The sequence below is a fragment of the Centrocercus urophasianus genome, unplaced genomic scaffold (assembly GCF_019232065.1).
Source record: "Centrocercus urophasianus isolate 14NV4802_14NV808 unplaced genomic scaffold, USGS_Curo_1.0 seq_25, whole genome shotgun sequence".
Taxonomy (NCBI): domain Eukaryota; kingdom Metazoa; phylum Chordata; class Aves; order Galliformes; family Phasianidae; genus Centrocercus; species Centrocercus urophasianus.
Window position 1 is genome coordinate 8,231,276 of NW_024884811.1, and position 22,264 is coordinate 8,253,539.

General features: G+C 40.6%; 1 protein-coding gene across 2 annotated transcripts in view; it reads left to right on the plus strand.

The window, feature by feature from the left end:
• The first annotated feature begins 834 nt into the window (after positions 1-834).
• LOC122163989 (cAMP-specific 3',5'-cyclic phosphodiesterase 4D-like) overlaps positions 835-22,264 on the plus strand; it is a 488,389-nt gene continuing 466,959 nt past the window's right edge. For both annotated transcript variants that reach the window (XM_042825621.1, XM_042825623.1), the window contains exon 1: positions 835-937. The gene's annotated coding sequence lies outside the window, so the exon portion shown is untranslated. The remainder of the gene's footprint in view (positions 938-22,264) is intronic.

Consider the following 22,264-nt stretch of genomic DNA (forward strand, 5'->3'; position numbering starts at 1 on the left):
GCTTCAAACTGATCAAACCTGCATTTCAAAACCATGGAATTTCCCAAGAAGGCCAAATTTGGTTCCATATCCTTCAGTGTGTAAAAATCCTGTTCTGTCCTAGAAACATTCATTAAAGTGTTTATTTATTTACTTTTAAAGACATGTTCTTGTTCCTTTTCTTTGCTCACTGGAAAATCTTTAAATCTGAAACCCTGCATTACTTTGAAATAGGACCATACAGACAGCTTTTTGTTAAGGGCTGCTCATTAGTGCACTGAGCAGCCACCTGTGGTCAGAAAAAAAAAATATCTTACTTTAATCAGATTTTATGGAAGGGCTTTTCACATTTAGCAGGAACATTATCTTCAAATTAAGAGCAGGAGAGCACCAGAACGATCGCATAGGAAATATAAATCCAGCTTACATATGTTTCTCCCAATACTGTTTAAAAAAAAAAAAGGATTAAAAAAAATCACCTGTCCACCTAAGGACAATTCTCTTCTGAAATGTTTATCTGATAGCAGAATATTTGAATATAATACTAGGCATCTGAATACAACAGAAGATTTGCCTGTTGACTGAAATTTATCCTGTTTATTTCAACTGCGGAGCTGTGATATTCCTTTTTCCTCCTTGCTTCATGTTTCCCTCTCCACACAGAAAGCAATCCCAGATAAGCAGATTAATGTGTGGGATAGCTCCCCTTCATTGTTCTGTGCCGCACTTCCAGCTTTTCGTAGCCAGTTGGACTTGTTAGGAGGAGCTAACCGATTGGTTGTTTCCTGGGCTCCGTTTCATAAATTATAGCCAGCATGCATGAGCATGATTCCTACAGTTGCAGTAATCCAGAGGCCTGTCAGTTCCTGACTTCATGCATGTTTATTCCTACTTGTTTTATAATATTGCCCTGGAATTTCCTGTCTTAGATAGTTTGCTATTGCATCTTCAGGACTCTGTGAGTAATTTTGACTTTTTCAACTTTGTTAATTATACACTGTAAACAAGAATGCTCGTGTTTAGAATGTAGTTCATTAGCAACTAACATTTGCACTTCTCTGCTGTATCAGCTTATGTACAGTTATCTTTGTAGCTTTTCTCTTGCTAGGGTTAACATCACTTCATGTTGCATGTGGTCACTGGAGTTGGGGTTCATTCATTTCTGAAACGGGCTGTGTTTGTTCCTCATAGTATTTGTTCTTCTACAGTAAAATATAGTGATGCTGCAATTACAGCTTACTCATGCCTAATCAAGGCGTATGGTGTGTTTTATGCTTTTGTACTCTTTGTACATTGTATACTAGCAATTGTGGTTGAGCTATTGAAGGAATGCTCAAAATTCTCGGTGTACTCTATTATAAAGAACAAACACTTCCCTCCCGTGCCCCCCCCCCCCCCCAACCTTCCCATCTTCTCTACATAAGAGCAGAGATAAAAAACAAAACAGTGAAACAGAAATAAAACAAGCAGTAAAAACAGTGGTGTTAACATCTGGTATTTTAAACAATTACATAGCCTAATTAACCCTTTTTTTTTTTTTTTTTTTTTTTTTATAAAATTGTATTGTTCTTTTCTTAAGCTGTATGGGTTGTTTTTGTAGCAAGCTGAATGCCAGCATGTTGGAGTTCACACATTTAAAAACAAAATCTCCTCACAGTGAATTAGAAGCCAGTGGGAAATGCTGTTTAGGATCTGCAGTTTAATCTGACGGAGTTATCACAGTGACTCCCTGGTTGGTTTCCTGTCGACTGAGGTTTAAAACAATAGAGCTGTAGATTTAAATCAGAAATTAGAAAGCTACCAATCTGGAGCTCTACACCTCTCCCATAAATGCTGCAAAGTCATATCCATTGCTATAAATGCATTAGTTCACCTAAAGGACTTTCCGTGCTGCTTTTTTTTTTCCACTGGAAACATCATTTCATTGTGTGGTGTAATAAAGCTAGCATTTGTGGGTAAATAGCTTGGGTTCTGCTAAGAACTGCATACTTTCTGCTAGCAGGACAGCAGGCTTTGCTATTTCTTATTAGCTTTCCTTCTTGAAGCTGTAACTTTTCAGATGGATTTGTGCGAGCAAATAACTTCAAAACAGCAAAAGTTTCACAGAGAGCTGACTTGCTCTATGCAGTGAATATGATAGCTTCCAGGGGTGTAAGATGCTTTTGCAAAACTTCTGTAAAGTCTTTTTTGTAAGCAAACCTTGCTCTTCTGTAATAGAAAAATAAGAATGCAGTATTGGCAATTCAGTTATCCCTTATTGTAAAATTCTAATTTCGCGTAGTATTTGGTTACATTTTCAAATTCTAAAACAAATAGAAGAGTTAACCCTTGAGTTTATGGTTATGGCAAAACAATTTCTTCTGTATTAGTATCCTTATGCTTATTGAGCTGTTTGTAAGGAAGATGCGCGTGTGTTTTTCTTCAGAAGGTCAATTACGCCGTCCTGCAGCAAACACAGTGTTGCTGCTTGCACATCCTGCATAGAGATTCTTAGAATCCAGCAGACCACAGAATGAAAGTCAATTCTGTAGTGATACCACTGAAAGTACTTACATTGGATGTGGCTCAGCAAAATAAACTAATTTCTCTGAATCACTTTATGAAGTTGAACAAAAAGTGTTTTGCTCATGCAGATAATATTTGTGATAACTTCTGTCAGCTTTACCTTAATAGTCAGGTATAGTAAATAGCTACACTACTTTCATACGTACTACAAAACCTAAACCACAGTGAAATTCATTTTACAGGGAAGGTATGCAGTTAGTGAGCTGACAAATGATAGTAAAATCTGCTCTATGAATAGTTCTGAAATAAGAAATCACAAGTCGTGAAAAGTTTGTTTTAGCGTTGTTTCTCTGTGACATATGCAAAACTTGGACAAGGTGGTGTGGGCTGAACTGTCAAGACACTTGCCACTTCCTTAAATGAATGTTATTTAATCTAGTCATGTTATTGAAGTCTGAATATGGCTATGTTATATGAGGTCAACAAAAATGAGATACATTAACTTATGGGAAAAAAAGCATTAATTTTTTAAGGGAGTTTTTTAAAGCAACATGCGTGCTGCAATGTCAAGAGGAGTGGTGTGGAAGATTGGCTGCATGGAGCAGAGTACATGCACTGTTTCAGTACCAGACCTTTCTTGATACAGAATTCTCTATGTAAGATTTGGAATCTAACGTACTGCAAGCAGTGCCTACAGGCTGGATCAAAGCCCTTTTGTGCTGGATGCTGTTCAAACAAGTAGTAAAAGGCAGTCCCTGCCCTTACGAGATTATAAACCAAACAGGATGGTAGGCACAGGATGGAAGTACACACAGTTTAAACATAACCTTGGGCAAGTCATGGCAGGTCAGCAGCTCAAGGAGGAATGAAATCCTGGGATATATCTGTTCCATGCCATTGCATTTGCCATGCAAAGAAAAAGAAAAAGAAAGAGAAAAAGGAAAAGAAAAAGAAAAAGAAAAAGAAAAAGAAAAAAGTGGGGCATTGGAGTTTAGGGCTCGATCCAGAAGCAGCGTGGATATGTTGTGAGAAGAGTAATCAAGTCTTTTTTCAGGACTAGGGGAGAATTTGCATACACTGAATGTTGTACTCCTTCATGTATATAAGTTTTCCTAATTCTGAGTTCAGTGCCTGCTGGACTACACATGCTTTTCTTAACGGAAACTTTGTCCCCTGCTTTGTTAACTAAGCATTCCAGTGTTTTATGTCCTCTCTAGGAAGTCCAGACAGCTGTGTTTTTAAGAACTCTTCAAAAAAGTTTTTCCTAGTTGCTTAGTGGAGACTTAGATTTGCATTCTTGTTTAGAACATGACAGACTTTTCTGTATAAATTCAAGGAAAAAAAGCTCATGTTATAACTTGTGTATCACCACTACCCCGACCCTTACTAACGGAATGCAAGGTAAAGATGAAGAAATGCTTTCATATGTAATTTGGAAGAACTTATCAGAAGAACTAAAATCCCCTTTAAACTGAAGTTTGCTGTGATGCTGTGCTATTGAATTATCAGTGTAAGCTCAGGTGTCCATTCCAGAAAGACAATTTATGTAAAAACTTCCATGTGCTTTGGAAAATTCTTCCGCAAACATTTAGCTTACGAATTTTCATATCTGTCTGCTCAGTCCAGCACTAGAATCCTGCTTTGTGTCTGTGTTATGGTCTCCTGACGGCAGTTAATTGTAAACCATTTGGAGCCAGTAAAGCATTTTTTTTCCATTTGTGCTTCAGTGTGCCAGATGTCAGCCCTGGGAAGAAGCCTTCATCCCAAAATTGAAAACAGACAATTTTTTTTTTTCTGAAGAAATGTGCCCATCTTTGGCACTGCCCTTTATGCAGACAACTGACAAAAGTGATCCTACGAAACCACATAGCAATGCAAGAACTGCTTAGCAGGGCAGTTAGCACGGGCCCTTGCTTCTTCCACTAACTCATGGCAGCACTGGGAGTCAAGCACAGGCCAAAATACGTAAAGGAACTGCAAGGTCTTCCACTGCTTTCACAATGTAATTACTTGAATTATAACTTACATTACTTGAACTATAATAGCGAGTAACTTACAGAACATCACTGCTTATCCTGGATTTTTTTCTTGTGCTCCTTGGTCTTACAAATTCAAAATGCTTTGGCTTCATGGAAGAATGTACTAACACAGTTGTGCTTTTACGTTACAAAGCATAATGAGCTAATAACAAGAAATCCAGAGTTCACACACAGAATATGTGATCTTTGCCTAAAGCAAACTGAATTTTTACTTCTCTTTTTTTTTCTTTTTTTCTTTTTTTTTTTTACAGTGATCAATTTGCATTCCTAAATTAACTCTGTGCAATGTAAAGATTTTTCCAGAGTTTGAAAACAAATAGCTGAAGACAAATAAAATATGTATTTTTTCTTTTTAAATGGGCAAAGTGTTGCTTTCTTCCTTGCTGATCGTTAGGAGTTAAAACAGCCTTGGAAAAAGAATGTAACCACATCAGAACAATAACACATTATACCCTCTTAAGACAGCATAGATATATCTGTGATATATGTATTCTGGCAGAGCACTCATCACTTTCAAAGCTGTTGAGTTTATAGAGAGAGGAGAGGAGAAGAAAGTCTACAGGGGAAAAAAAAAACGAAGTTCCAATCTTATTTGGCAACAGGAGGAAACAAAAGTAAGGAAGTGGGAACGTTGAAACTGAAATTATCTGTTCAAATGAGTATCTTCAGAGCATCTTGAAAATATTGTTTTATACTTTTAAACAAAGTGTGTGATACAGCTTAGGCCTGAGGGGAGAAGAAAAATCTTCAGGTAGCATTATTAATGAGGCAGCTTTGGCATGCTTGTGTAATGTTGCTACATTGACTTTCTGAAAAATATAGTACAGTGAGTGTACTGATACACACTTCAAAGTTGTACATGTTGTCATTCAAATCAAGTGAGCATTTATGTTTGTGTATATTAAGGAAAAGACTCCAGCAAAAACAGTGCAGGTTGATTGAACTTATTCACAGTCTTGGAGTCAAGGATAGGATTGCCTTGGTTTCCTTTTGTACATCTGAAAGAGTTATAATCTGTTTGTATGTGCCTGAGTGAAAGTAAATGATGCTGCACAAAGGAGAATACAGATGTGTTTTGCTTTTCAGGCAGTAACACATTCTCTCCCCAGCTAGCAGAGCTCTGGCTGCTGTGCAGAGAACTCACTGTTCCTTCAGGGTCTCACTGGAACTTGCTGTTCTCTGTATTAGAAACGATACTGTCTCCTGCATTAAAAAGTCTGCTGAGAGGCTTTACCTGCCTCAGTGACTCAGAGAGCCAGCAAAGCTCAGGTCTGTATTAGCCTGGGATTTGAGTTAAAGCACAGACACACTCCGTTAGCTTTCTTGATGCATCATATCTTATGTATAATGTCATTTCCAGTGCTGCTAAGCTAATGCAGACCAAAAATGTTCTTGAATTTTCGTGATGAGAGATTCTCAGTGAAGGCTGCAAGTATATTGTATGGACCCTGCTAGAGTCAAATCTAAAATCATTCCGATTCAGTAATAGGTTTGGAAAAATGATAAAAGGAGAGAAATAGCAATGTGTGTATTAGCATTATCTGTATTCTTTCTGCTTGATGTGTGTTTGGAAGTTGCCAGAGGGAAAGTTAAAATCTGAAGTGGAGGATGAAAAGTAAGATGTGGGAGCTATTGGGAATAGGTGAACGGTTGGACTGGGTGATCTTTTAGGTCTTTTCCAACCTTGGTGATTCTATGATTCTATGATTCTATGATTCTAAGATGACTTCATGGCCTCTGACAGAAAAGGTTCCAGATGGAGATGCTGTAGGACCTGCAGAGTTGCTGAACAGTTTGCTGTGTAAACTGTGCTGGCAGAGCCTGAAAGAAGCTTTATACCTTTGCCTTTGCCTGAAACTTATACTTTTCTACTGTTTTGTTTGTTTGTTTGTTTGTTTGTTTGTTTAATTGCAATTGGCCACTGTACATAGAATGTTAGACAAGAGGAGATAGGAAAGCAGTAGCTCTTCCCATGCAAGATTTTCAGTCTGTGACTCAACAAGTTTATCATGCCAGTTGTACTTCCCATTTGCTTATTCTGTCTTAGAATTTTGAAAATATAGGCCTTCACTTAATATCAATCTCCCTAGCATCATTATTTCTATAGCATAAAAATAAGTGGATTTTTGCATGTATTATTTATAAAGATATACCCTCAAAACAAAGTTGCGGTATGGTGTATGTACATAAAAATACACATGCACAGCTTAAATTCTTACTTTTTTGCTAAATTTATGTGCTGTTTTTAAATTTTAGATGTAAGATTTCATTCAATCTGCACCATAAGGTTTTTAGTATTGGTGTTTAAAATGAATATTTAGCGAAGTTTAAATGTAATCTTCCTATTTTTTGTCTTACTATCAAGTGATTTGATCCTTCTTAAGCCGTTTGAGGTTTGGATATCAGTGGGAAGAGTTGAAGATTCATTAATTTACAGGCAGTGAGTCTGTGTTAATTTCTATCCTTCTGCCTCTTCTTACCTGTCTCATGAGTAAAGCAATACAGAAGAGGAAATAAATTTGTATGAAAATGCTTTTTCTACTTTCTTTTGTCTGTGACACATACGTGGACATAAAATTGCTGTGGCGAGGAGTCCCTTACATGTATAAATAATCTTCACGCGGAGAAAAGCTATAAAATCCAAATTAGATGTGTAACCACTCTTAAGAGCTGGATTTTTAATCTTCCACTTTTCGGAGTCTGAACGCTCTATACAGTTTCTGGAGTCAACTCACATGAAGGCCTGAACATCTGTGGCTCATCCACTTAAACAGATGGCAAGGTCTGTGATGTCCCAGGCATTTGCAGCGTCTGGCACAAATGTGTTTTACATCCACCTATCTTTGACCATTAAAAAGCCTGGCCTTGTTCCAGACTTTTGGTATATGAATTTTCTATCTGCATGTTATGTTTGAACTTGAGGGACATAAAATCTGTTATTTGCCTCTGTTATCTCCATATTGATGTTTTCTATGAAGACATTCAATTATGAAGAGAGGGGTATTTGTTAATTACTGAGCTGTTTTATGATAGATTCCCATATAATTGATACAGAACAGCATGTGTGTATACAGTAAAACAATTAAGTGAGATGTGAAAAGATCAGCTATTGATAAGCTGTGCATTTAATTAAAATGAAAAGGTATTGGATCATCAACCTGATGTTCTGCTAATCAACACTGTGGATTTTAAATGCAATTCTCTCTTTGCAAAACGTGTTGCTCTGAACAGTTCCCTGATTGCAAAACAGAGTTCAAGAACATAAACCTCAGTCATTACAGCCATTTCCTGAAGCCTTCTCACAGAACTAACACTAAAGTTCTTTATGAAAACATTCACATTCAGTTGCCTGGTCTTGTGCTGAGCTGTGGGAATACTGTTATGTGGGATAACCCACAGGAAGAGAGTGATAACATTGGCATTTCCCAAAAAGTGCAATACAGACTGATCAAATGGCAGTCTTCTAGTAATATTTCTGTGCAAGAAGAATAATGGCAGAGAGCATTTAAAACCCACATAAAGGTAGCACTGGAAAATAGCTTTATCAGTGTAATGGGTCTATAGGGCCTTCTATTCCAGGTTGCAGTGTAATGGGAAAAAAATAGCAATATCAGAAATGGAGGGGAAAGGGATTTTTCTGTAGGACTTTTAGAAACAGTTGTTGGTGTAGTTGCTGGTGTGAGGGTAAGTGTCTGGAAAAATGTATGCAACAATCCTTTCAGAATCCATTAATTGAAAAGCTGGGAAATGTCTTTCTCACTTAATAATGCATTTAGCAATTGTACTCAGATTTGAAGGCAGCGCTTTATGGCTTTGAGTCTTGGTTTTTCTGGAGAGGTTGCACTAGCTTCTTTCTGAAATGCCACACGTACATGCTGCTTTTTAATGGAAAAAACCTGCTTATTTTGGATATTATTTTCCTCTAGCTTCAGCTACCAGCTTTAACTCTATCTCTTAGTAAGTTTTATTGCAGCTTAAGAGCAAAATATCACCTTCCAACTCTGTTATTAACGTGTGATAAAATCATTATAAATACTTTCCAGTGCTGGGTAAGATACTAAGGTTTTTAATATATTCTCTGGTCTCAGATAGTCTTGATCCGTCTCAGCTATGTGGAGCATTACTTTAAAATTCCTCTCTTCATTTGAAACTTTTCTTCCTCAGAAGTTTTCATGGCTCATCACAGTTGTCACCTTCAGAGATATTAAGCAATTTACCATGTGTGTCGTGTAAGCGGTAAGATGGTCTGTTCTAGAAAAAAACACCCTTATTTCCTTCGAAGTTTATTCTCCCTAAAACCTCTCTCTTCGTAACTTTTTGTATCAAAATTCACTGCAAGGTGGCCGCTAGCAGTTATAAATGTGTTTTTCTGATAGCAAGCAAAGTTAGCAGTGTTACTGGGATTGATTTATATATCTATTTATTTATGTATTATTTGAAATGGTAGCTGTTTGCAAGGCTGCTGTGTCAGAATTCTTAACAAAGCAGGGATGAAGTACACTCCGGACTTGAGGCACCCATCTTACCCAGCTATGGCCTTAAAATATTATTCAGGCTTTTAGAAGGGGTAAAATGTGTGCATATGTTATATATATATATATTAGTATTTATTCATTGGAATATATACACATGCATACTTCTCCCTGTGCATATCTTGAAGAGAACATGTGAGATGATGTTGAAATTACATTTTCTTGCAAAAAAATCTTCTGAAGGTGAAATTTCCATAGTATGAAATATGTTGTGTCCATTGTGCTCTAGAGTCTGGTAGGAGCATATGGCAGCAGTATTTGAGGGTATGAAGCCAGGGTGAAGGGAGACAAATCTGGTGAACCCTTGTTGGACCTTCCTGCTGAGAATGACCCCTGAGGAGTGCCTCCATTTCTGTTGTCCCTGGACATCATGCTAGCTGACAGTACTGTTCCTGCAAATGTATTTGCAGTTTTTGTGGAAGATCAAGGGTCCACAGTGCAAGCTTGCATCACAGCCAAGTTTTATTTAGCTTTCAGGAATACAATTCTGTCCACTGCATCTGCCTTTCACCTTATGGAGCAGTATATTTTCTGGGTAACTTCTCAGACTTCTCCCACACCATCTGACCAGCTTCCTGATCAACTCTCTGCTTGCTCAGGGAGGCAGGTTCTCTCCAACCTACTGCATTCTGTTTGCCTAATGAAGGGCAGTTCCCCACAGAAAACCTTTTGGGTATGAGGAATTCCTCTTTCTGGCATAGGGACTGTGCTTTGCTTCTCATGGGATGTGTGCTGCCTGCAGCACCTACTGTGGGCTTTGTGCAGGGCTTTATATCTATTGTTTTGGATGTGGTTCATCACTAAGTGACCCTGAGGAGTGTACCTGGACTCTAACTTCCCTTTCCTGCTTCAGCTGTATTGCTATCTGGGAGTTTTGTACCAAAAGACTTGAGAACTGCTTAAAAAACCTCAATGGAGGCTTTTCAATGGGAAGCTTTATCTAGGCACACTGAGGTGTTTATGTTTATGACGTATAAAGACAGCTCAAAAAAAAAGGCACAGAATATTTTGATATGCACAAGAAATCAATTAATTTCAGTGGAAGTATGTGCTTGAAATTAGGCAATAATAAAACACCTTGCAGCATTCTGTTAAAAATGCATCTTAAAGTCAGTGAAAGGCTTGAAAAATGTAACTTTTCTCCTATTTTGTAGTTTTCATTATATAAAAGCCTGCTAGTGTTTACTGTTCGTCAGGTTAATTCATTGGCAGCTTAATAGGCAACGATTTTTTTAAGTATGCTATTTGCTTATATTTTTATTGATTTTTTTCACACCCACAGTGTCTGACATCAGTCTATCCAATACATACATACTTTAATCTGAATTGAGTTTCAGCCTTTCTGGGAGGAAATATCGTGTTGCTTCAGGGAAGCAGCTGATACTCATATAAAGACAAAAGTCCAAAATTTGTATCAATACTTCCTTAGGAAATCTGAAGTAACATACTGATGTTGTTAATTCATGAACAGACATTCTGTGAACAGAAAATTGTTTCTGGCTAATAAGATGTACAATACAAAATCACAGAATCACAGAATCATAGGTTAGAAGGGACCTCCAGAGATCATCGAGACCAATCCCCCTGCCAAGGCAGGTTCCCTACACCAGGTTGCACAAGCAGGTGTCCAGGTGGGTCTTATCTCCAGAGACATTCTCCTGGAGAATATCTCCAGAGAAGGAGACTCCACCACCTCCCTGGGCAGCCTGTTCCAGTGCTCCGTCACCTCACTGTAAAGAAGTTCTTGCGCACATTTGTGCAGAACTTCCCATGCTGCTGTTTCCGGCCGTTTCCCCTTGTCCTGTCTCTACTCACCACTGAAAAGAGTCCGGCCTCGCCATTCTGCCCCCCATACCTTAGATATTCATAGACCTGGATCAGTTCCCCTCTCAGTCTTCTTTTCTCAAGGCTGAACAGACCCAGTTCACTCAGCCTTTCCTCATAGGAGAGATGCTCCAGGCCCCTCACCATCTTTGTGGCCCTCCGCTGGACTCTTTCCAAGAGATCCCTGTCTTTTTTGTACTGGGGAGCCCAGAACTGGACACAGTACTTCAGATGAGGCCTTACCAGGGCAGAGTAGAGGGGGAGGATCACCTCCCTCGACCTGCTGGCCACGCTCTTTTTAATGCACCCCAGGATGCCATTGGCCCTCTTGACCACAAGGGCACACTGCTGGCTCATGGCCAACCTGTCGTCCACCAGGACACCCAGCTTCCTCTCCGCAGAGCTCCTCTCCAGCAGCTCATCCCCCAACCTGTACCGCTGCATGCAATTATTCCTCCCCAAATGCAAGACTCTACACTGGCTTCTGTTAAACCTCATCCGTTTTTTTTCTGCCCAGCTCTCCAGCCTGTCCAGGTCTCGCTGAATGGCAGCACGGCCTTCAGGCACGTCAGCCAATCCTCCCAACTTTGTATCATCAGCAAACTTGCTGAGGGTGGCCACTATCCCCTCATCAAGGTCATTGATGAAGATGTTGAACAAGACCGGACCCATCACAGACCCCTGAGGAACACCACTGGTTATAGGTCTCCAACCAGACTCTGCCCCGCCAACGATGACCCTCTGCGCTCTGCCAGTCAGCCAGTTCTCAACCCTCCTCACTGTCCACTCATCTATCCCACACTTCCTCAGCTTCGTTATAAGGATGTCGTGGGGGACAGTGTCAAAAGCCTTGCTGAAATCAAGGCAGACTACATCCACTGCTCTCCCCCTATCCACCCAGCCAGAGAGAACATCATAGAAGGCTACCAGGTGGGTCAAGCACGACCTCCCCCTGGTGAACCCGTGCTGACTACTCCTGATAACCTTCTTTTCTTCCAGTTGTCTGGAGATGACATCCAGCACCAGCTGTTCCATCACCTTTCCAGGGGCAGAGGTGAAGCTGACTGGCCTATAATTGCCTGGGTCTTCCTTCTTGCCCTTTTTGAAGACCGCAGTGACATTGGCTATCCTCCAGTCTGTAGGCACCTCCCCCGTCCTCCAAGACCTCTCAAAGATGACAGAAAGCGGTTCAGCAATCACCTCTGCCAGCTCCCTCAGCTCCCGTGGATGCATCCCATCGGGTCCCATGGATTTGTGAACATTGGTGTTGCCTAGGCGCTCTCGGACCACCTCTTCCCTGACTGAAGGGAGGTCTTCCATTCCCCAGATCCTCTCACTAACCTCCAGGGTCTCAGATTCCCGAGGGGGAGCTTTTTCACTGAAGACAGAAGCAAAGAAAGCCTTCAGTATTTCCACCTTCTCAGCATCCCCCGTTACCAGAACACCCCCGTCACTTAGCAGGGGAGCCACATTCTCCCTAGTCTTCCTTTTACTGTTAACATACTTTAAAAGGCCTTTTTTATTATCCTTTATCCCCTCTGCCAGATTTAATTCCAGGCGGGCTTTAGCCTTCCTTGTCGCATCCCTGCAGGCTCTGACAACATTCCTGTATTCTTCCCAAGTGGTCAGACCCTTTTTCACATTTCCTGGACCTTCTTCTTCCCTTTGAGTTTGTGTACCAGCTCCTTGCTCATCATACAAGTACTTTATATACACTGCACAGACAGTATATATACATGTAACTGGGTGGAATAATTCTGGCACTGGAACTACAATCAAAGCTTAGAGGTGCTGCTTTGAGTGTAAAGTTTTACTGACACATACACCAAATATTTTAGTGTGCTATACTCTGTGATCGTTAGTTATTCACTAATGGCTGAATTAAGACAGTTGAATTGAGAAGCAAATCATATCATTGTGATAGAATGACAACTTATCATAATATACTGGCTTTATCATTATGCCTTTTTTTCCCCCTAGTTGCTGCTTAAATTCATTTTCTTATCATTCAGATGTGTAAATCATCAGCTGTCAAACAGTAATTCGGTTACACTTTTTTATTTATAAAAGTCAGTGAAATAGTTTATATAAGACCATGTAAATAGGTTGCAAATAACCTATTTTAAAAGCACAATGGTAAAAGCATTTATAACATTAATCCCTTCGTGAAACAGCATTTTAAACCTGATTATTCTAAAAATCCTAGATTGAAACAAAGCCATGGGTAGGCTTGACATATTCAATTCTAAAAGTCAAGAAACAATGATGTTTTACATATGCTGTGCACCTAGTACCTGATTTCAGTTTGGATCTCTGAAACCAAAATGCAGATCACAAAAAACATACAGCTGCAGGAAGGCTTTAGGGTTATGCTGCCAGTTACTACACTGTAGATCACTCTATAAAAGAAAAGGAAGTGTCTTGGGCAGCAGTTTCAGATACATTTTCTGCCTGCTCTGCAAAATCATGGGTTTAATTTCATTTTTTTAAGAGGATTTTAATCTGCTGATTACATCTGTCTCTGTGTGTCCACATCTCTTCTCTTTGTGTACTTCAATCTAGTCCTCACCTTTGACAATTTGTCCTGTATTTCCTTTTGTCAGTCTATCACAGACTTTTCTCTTTTCTCATTAGCCATATTGATTTCAATTCCTACTTTTCTCTGTTATCTCATCCTTCCCATCACTTCTCCACATCAGTCTTTATCTCTTCTTTCCAGGCACTTTGACTCCCTGATGTATTGCCATAGCTCCCTGTGTTTCAGTACTTGCCATGACTCAAAATCACGATCAATCTTGAGAAGGAGAGTCTTATTGGTTAAAAATACCTACAGCTGCTCTGTATTTGGGATGTCACTCCACTATAACTTCCTGGTTGTAGACATGTCAACTACATATCATTCTCAGTCTTGGCATGCTCCTGCACAGCATGGATGTCATGTCTGCACATGCTGAAATAAAATAGAAGATTGATCAGTTAGTCTAAGTCTGAAAACTCAGCTGCAAGACTGGCACCTATTGTGGACATGTCAAATAATTCATTGTTTTTTTCCTTTCACCCAGATGTCCTATTATTTGCAAATATTTTCAGGGCTAATTGAAAGCATGTATCCAGTCTTCTTAATTTATCCAAATTTTCCTTTCATTGGATTCTGCAGATTCACTGAACTCTGTAGCTAACCTGTGCCCCAAAAATTCATTTTGAATGAAATGTTTGTCTGTTAAAGCATGGGTGTCCAACCTCTTGGCATGCTAGAGCCATGTTGAGTGAAGAGAAATTGTCTTGGGCCACATATGAAATATATAACTTAGTTAATGTGTATAGGAAAGAAAGCTTTTTTTTAAAAAAAATATATTTATTAAGGCATAAAAAAAGAGAGCATTAAAACTTAAAAGTAGTGGGATATTTGACTTTGTTTTTGTGAAATTAATGCATCATCCTGCTTTGATGGCTGTGGTTGCAGTTCTCAGTGAGCTCTCAAGATGTCTGTCAGAGATTTTTGATGAGTTTTTACACTTAGCTTTGTCCTTGAAAATACTTGTCCACAAATGTATCTACTGCCAAAACGTGATGACATGAGTGAGGCATGACTGTGAAGTAAGGGTTATTTCTCTCTGGTAAGATAAAGCTTATAGTAGCCTGGTAAAGAGATGTAATCAGACGTTTGAGTTGAATATCTGATTGCAATTTAAACATTCCTTTTGAAAATGGCAGGTCATGTATTGAAAGTGGGCTGCAAATATACAAAAAAATTGGTGATTTTTTCAGCAATCTTGAAACCTGTTCTCAAATTCCTTTGTCAAAACAGCAAGCACAGCTGCATATTTTTCACTTAGCCAGTGTATCAAAATGCATGGAATAATTTGCCATAACATAGAAACAGAAATCATAGAAACCATGGAATTGCTCAGGTTGGAAAGGACCTTAAAGATCATCAAGTCTAACCATGATGTAACCATACTACCCTAATAACCCTCTGCTAAATCACGTCCCTAGGCACCATATCCAAATGATTTTTAAACACATCCAGGGATGGTGACTCAAGCACCTCCCTGGGGAGCCTATTGCAGTGCTTAACCACCCTTTCTGTAAAGAATTTCTTCCTGATATCCAACCTAAACCTCCCCTGGCACAACTTGTAGCCATTTCCCCTCGTCCTGTCACCTGTCACCGCTCTCACTGCAATCACCTTTCAGATATTGGAAGAGAGCAGTAAGGTCTCCCCTTAGCCTCCTTTTCCGTAAACTAAACAGCCCCAGTTCTTTCAGTTTCTCCTCATAGGCCATATTCTCCACGCCCTTGACAAGCCTTGTTGCCCTTCTTTGGACCTGCTCCAACACCTCAATGTCCTTTCTGTAATGAAGTGCCCAAAACTGAACACAGTACTTGAGGTGAGGTGTCAACAGTGCTGAGTACAGGGTCAGGATCACTTCCCTAGTCCTCTTCTCCACACCATTCCTGATACAAGCCAGAATGCCACTGGCCTTCTTGGCCACCTGGGCACACTGCTGGCTCATATTCAGCTGACTGTCCATCAATACACCAAGGTCCCTTTTTGTCAGGCAGCTTGCCAGCAATTCCTCCCCAAGCCTGTAGGGTTGCCCATGGTTGTTGTGACCAAAATACGGGATCCAACACTTGGCCCTATGAAACTCATAGTTTATCTTGGCCAGTCAATCCAGACTATCCAGGTCCCTTTGTAGTGCCTTTCTGCCCTCCAGCAGATCTACACTTCCCCCCCAACTTGAGCTGGCACTCCTTGATTTCAGCTCAGACTGCGCTGATCACACACTGATTTCAGGTTCTGTGGGAGATAGGTGCACACCCCAGGCTGGGGCCAGCCACTCGGCGAAGTAGAGCCATTGCCATGATAGCACGGTGTGGGGGGCGGCCACGGGATGAGCTGTACACATGCAGCCCACAGGTTAGATATGCCTGTGTTTAGAAAAATGGCACTCCAAACAAATTAAGTTTGGTAAAATTTATCAGCAGCTGGAAATGGATTCATATGAGAAGAGCAGTAGAGGAATTTTATCTAAGGGTTGTGTAGTTTGAGGGCTGATTGCAGTTATTCTGTGAGTCTTTCCTACGTTTCAGTAAGGATGATAAGACAAGTATTGTGCACTTCAGAAAGCTTTGGGAAGAGAAGCTCCTGTCATCAAAGGTGTGATGGGACTAGGCTTTATGGCAGCCAGTCTCATGATGATTAAATGACGGTCTCTTTGGCAGTATTTGTTGCTTTCCTTTCTCTTGTAGATGGGAGTTGGTTTACACAGTTGCCCTTAAGTAAGCACAGGTGTTCGCTGTAGTCTGACAGAGCACAGCTGAGTACAAGCATTAGCTTGGCTTGAGCTACAGCTGACCATCTGGACCCTGAATTTCTAAAGGATTCTTTCCAAATCAGGCTTAGCATTCCCCTCTGCTACGCAGTCATCTGGTTTTAATTCCATTTCTTGGGAAATATGTTGCTGATATGTACAGGGCAGATTCTGTACAAAGAGCAGTATTTTGCCCTTAATATAAAGCTATTTTAGAGCAGTCTTTTTTTTTTTTTTTTTTTTTTTCCTCTTAATCTAGTTCAAATTAAAACATAGTTCTCCCAACTCCAGTGTGCATTGGAAAGCATTTTTCAAAGCTTTGCAAAAGCTTTTATGTGGAAATGAAAGTTTTAAATTCACAATTAGGGCATTAATTTCTCACACCAAATTTCTTAAGGCAGTTGTGTAAATGTTCTAAGTGCCATTAATTTTATATTTGTTAAAAAATAAACAAAAAGAGAGCTCCTAGGTAATACTTCCTATTTCCTGCTTCACCATACCATGTGAATGGTGAGAGATAACAGAATAGTTTGGTTAAAACAAGACAGATTTACAAAAGTATCTCCCTAGATCCAATCTCTCCTCTCCTGGGTGAAGTCAGGAATGAATCTTCATATTGAAATGTATGTCAGAACTGTCTAAAAATATTTTAAAGTGCACAGAGTTCTTTCAATTGCTTAAGAGAATACCCATTTTGTTGAACATCTGACTAATACTTGTGATACTATAAAGTTGTACATGCAGCATAAAATCAGGAAAAAATATATTTTTTTTATTAAACAATCTTCTGTTTCCTTTTAATTATAACAGTCTAAATTATAGGTTGAGTTTGGAAGGGACCTCTGAGGATCAACAGCCACATCAATCAGGCGAGCAGATGGCTCAGGTCCATGCCCTGTCAGATATCTCCAATAATGTTTCTGAATGCTTATTTTAAGTTTATTTCTGTATTTTTCTATTGTAAGAATATTTTTCCAACTTAAGATTTTAGGAAAGTACCTATTATCATTGTATTTGGTAGGGATAGAGTTCCTTTGATGGGAAGATACTTTTCCTGATGATTTTTCCCTAAAAACAACCTGTATTCCTTAGATGAAATAAGGACAAAAGTTCTATGGCTATGAGTTTCGATAAAGTTTAAAAATTCTTTTATAAATAAGTTTGGGGGGAAAAAAAGAAAAAAAAAAAAAAAGAAGGATTGCCTCTGGACTCACCCAGTTATCATAAACAGAGACCTGAGACAGCACTATGTCTACAAAATACAATAATTTACAATAAATAACAAGGATGTCTTGACTCCAGCCAGCGAAAACTGGGGCAGACAGGAAAGAAAAACAACATGTATCTGAGTTTATCCCCAAACAGTTTGCAGAATAAAGGTTATTTTCATTCGTATGCATCTCTAGAATGAACAGGCTCACTCTTTGTTGACTGAAAGATAAAAGCTCTGCAGATCGTTGTATGTATTTCTATAGTAAAAATACACATTGCCATATTGAAAAGAATGTAGTGGTAAATACTTGGATATTTACCTATGGTGGAGTACTGCCTACCCTAGTTCTTTACTTTTGTTGTTCTTCCTTTATTGAATGTTTGTATACTGCACAGCTGCTGGCATTTGAAACTTTCAAATTAATCTCTATATGCCCTTTGTCTAGATATTACACTGCACTAAAGGAAGGAATGTGTAGAATAAATCTTTTTAAAAATGGTAGGCAAAGTACATATATTAAAATATTGTTTATTTGATTTCATTAAAAGTTGCAAGTTTTTAGAAACTGCTTTAGACTGAAATGGGAAGACAAGTGACAGACTGCTGAGCTAAATAGTCTTCTTCAATGTCTTGGTCATGAGAAAACTCAAGTGACAGTAACAAGTTACTGTCCCGCAGGAATATTTCACATCATCAGGTACTTTCTCTTAAAGGCTAAGATAAATCTGTAAATACTTGGCATTGACTGTGTCTGAGCTGAGTTTTGTCAGATTTTGTGAGACATGTTTCTTAAACATGAGCTCACATCTCTACCTACAAAGTATGTGTTGGCTATGTGGAGTGCCATCATGATAAAACACAGGATATATTTTGTGCTTAGTGGGTTGACGTCCCAATTAATAAAACAGCTGCAGTGGATGCCATCTATCCAGATCCCTCTGCAGATACTTCCTGCGCTACAGAATCATATAAGATGGAAAAGACCTGACCAAGATCTAGGTGACCTAGATCTCCTGCACTTAGCATGTGATGACACTGAAGATGACCTGCTCTGTGACCTTCCTTGGCAGCAGGGTCAGACTGACAGATGTGTAATTTCCCAGATCCTGCTTTCTGCCCCTATAGACGAATATCATAGTTGCTAATCTCCAGTCTACTGAGTCCTCCCTGATAGCCCAGGATTGTTGGTAAATGATTGAAAGTGTCAAGGTGAGCACTTCTGCCAGCTACCCCACTACCCTTTTTCAGATCCTATCTCACTCTGTAAGATCAATGCATGTACATTTCTCCTTGCATTGAGAGGGCTTCATTGTGCTAGCCTTGTGTTTGTCCAGGCTTTGTGCAATATCTCCATCTCTTCAATGCAGAGCAAGACCTTGTACTGGACACAGTACTCCCCCAAACCTGGCATCCCCAGCATTGAGCAAAAGAGAAGAATCCCCTGTCTCAGCCTTCTAATGCAGCCTTCTTTGCCACAGGCTCACACTGCTGGTTCTTGTTCCACTTGCTGTCTCGCAGGACCGCAAGGGGCTTTTCTACTGACTTAAGAGGGATGAGGTGCAGAAAGAAATGGGGAGAGCCTTACAGGCTGCACAGGTCACTGTCTCCAGAGTTGGGGAGTCCTTCTGGGCTACCAGGCAAGAGCATTTGGTGACGGGCAAATGTTATGAGGAAACACTGTTCAGAGAGAGGCTCATAGAAATGTGTGAGTTTCCCCATATGCTTTCTTGGGGAACATCTGAAAAGGGGAGTATGGGAAGGGTGAAGCTGGATGAGGAAGAAAGCAGGGGGCTCAAGGAGCTCCCTTTTCTATCTGTCAGAGAGTCTCAGAGAGTTCCATGGAGTGCCACCGTGGTAAAAGAAAGGATCCCCTTTGTGCTAAGATGGCTGATGTCCACCCTGATAAAAACAGTTGTATTGACTGGTGTTCAAGATTGGCTGTAGCCAAGGTGTAAGGATGTATTTGGTTGTTAGAAAAGATACTTGTTCTTGGGGTAACCAAATCAAATGCTCCATCAGGCAGCCAGAGCAGTGGGACAACAGGGCCCATGTAGATGCTGCCCACAAGCTCAGGCTGATTCTTTAAGAATTATTTGTCATTTATTAATTTTAATTATTTAATTTAATTTATTAATTAATTAACTTGCTGAGTATTTCCAAGTCTAAAAAGTAGATTTGGCTAAGTAATGCTGGGTTTCCAAGAGAAGAACATCAAGTTAGGTTGGATATTAGGAAAAATTTTGTCTCAGAAAGAGACAAAAATGGTAGGTATTGGAAGAGGCTGCCCAGAGAAGTGGTGGAGTCACCATCTGTGGAGGTGTTCAAGAAATGTGGAGACATGGCATGTGGTCAGTGAGAGACATAGTATGTGGGCATGGTGGTGATGCACCAATGGTTAGACTAGGTGACCTAGGCTGCAGCCCTGGTGGGGGGTATGTACCACCTACCCTGGTCATGACAAGTGCCTCTCTCAGACATAGCTTCTAACAGAAGAAGCATCTGTGCAGACCATGGTCTATGGGGAGTGTCCAGGCCTTACTCCTGGAAAAGAGTAGAGTGGAAACTCTCCTGTGTAAGATGTGCCCAGGTGGAGGAACTCCTGTAACTGTTGAGTGACCTGCACGAGACAGTCAAAAGGCTGTGTGCTCTCAGGGAGGCAGAGGAGTCAGACGCATTCATGTGCAGCCTGCACTGAATCCACAGTCCGGAGCCAAACAGCCCCAAACTGCCCCACTGGCGTATGCATTTGGAGAGGAACAAACAGTGATGAGAAATGGCAAATTGCCAGGAGAAAGACTAACAAGAGGAAAAAAGCCTGCCTCAAAGACTGAAGTGCCTCTGCAGAACTACTTCACGCCTCTCCAGCCTGAGAAGGAAAAAGAAACGATAACAGGTAAGTTATCTGAAGTGAGTAAGGCAGCCAGACCTTCTCCCCGCTGCTTAACAACTAGTGAAACTAAGAAAAAGCTATTGGTGATAGTGGTGGGTGATTATCTTCTGAGGGGTACAGAAGCATCCATTTGTTGCCCTTACCTGCAATCTAGAGAGGTCTGCTAGGTCTGCTGCTTTCCGGGGGCCTGGAAAGGACATCAAGGACATGACAGAGAGACTGCCGGACCTTGTACGTCTCACAGACTATTGCATCCTGCAGTAGTTCCCATAGGCACCAGTGACACAACTGTCAGCTATCTGAAGAATATCAAGAGGGACTACAAGGAGCTGGGAGCAGCAGTGAAGAACTTGGAAGCATAGGTAGTCTTCTCATCAATCCTCCAGGTTGGGGAAATGGGGAAGGAAAGGACTGGCAGAATTAAGAAAACCAGAAAATGGTTAAGGGAGTAATATTGTTGTGAACAGGGCTTTGGCTATTTACATCGTGAAACTAATTCTGAGAAATCTGGTCTTCTGGGGGATGACAGGGTTAATCTGTCAGACAAGGGGAAGACCATCTTTGGCAACAAGCTTTCCAAATTTGATCAGGATGGCTTTAAACTACAATTGCTGGGGGTGGGGTTCCTCAAATCATTGCACTTTGAGGCTGACAGTGGTAATGGATACCTTGGGTCTGGAGTTGGATCACAGGCCAGTAAGACAGCACCTATACATATATATATACCTATAAGATAGCACAGGATAAGGGAACTGTAATTGGTAAATTAGCTTCAATGGGAGCTCAACTTGAGTGCCTGTATACCAGTGTGCGGAGCATGGGGAACAAGCAGGAGGAACTGCAGACTTGTGCGTGCTTATGGGGCTATGATGTCATTGGCATCATGAAACACAGTGGGATGATCTATTCCAATGTAGGAATAGACTGTATAAAGTCTTTAGGAAAGTCAGGCAGGGGAGAATCCTAGAATCACCAAGGTTGAAAAAGACTCACAAGACCATCCAGTCCAACCATCCACCCATCACCAATAGTTCTCACTAAACCACGTCCCTCTACACAAAATCCAAACATTCCTTGAACACCTCAAGGTTCGATGACTCCACCACCTCCCTGGGCAGCCCATTCCAGTGCCTGACCACTCTTTCAGAGAAGCAGTATTTCCTAACGTCCAGCCTGAGTCTCCCCTGGCGCAGCTTGAAGCCTCTGGTCCCATCACCAGTTACATGAAATTGGAAGGAAGGAAACCGGAGACCCAGTCATGGGGGATACAGAGGAATCTGAGGCGATCAATGACTTCTTTGCCTCGGTCTTCACTGGCAAGAAATCTATCCACACTGCCCAAGTTACAGAAAGCAATGGAAAGAACTTGGAGAAGGTAGATCTGCCTGCTATAAATGAAGATGAGGTTTGAGACCACCGAAAGAACTTGAAGGTGGACAAGTCCATGGGACCAGACAAAATCCATCCATGGATTCTGAGGGATCTTGCAGATGAATCTACCAAGCCATTATCCATCTGGTGAAGTTCCCTGATTGGAAAAGGGGAAACACAACCCCCCATTTTCAAGAAGAGAGGAAAAAAAAATCCATGAAACTGCAAGTCCATAAGCCAGTCTTTCTCACCTGTGTACCTGGCAAGGTCATGGAGCAGATCATTCTGAAGTCCCTGCTGAAGGAAATGGACAATAACGACAAGGTGATTGGTGGTAACTAACATGGCTTCACCAAAGACAAGTCACAAAGTTGGTGTCCTTTTATGATAGAGTTACAGTGTCAGTGGCTGAAGGAACAGCAACTGATGTCACCTATCTGGACTTGCGCAAAGCATTTGACAATGTCCCGCATGACATCCTGGTTGCCAAGTTGAATTTGATGGATGGACCACTCACTGGATAAGGAATTGGCTGGATGGTTGCACTCAGAGTGTTGTGGTCAATGGCTCAATGCCCAATGGAGACCAGTGAT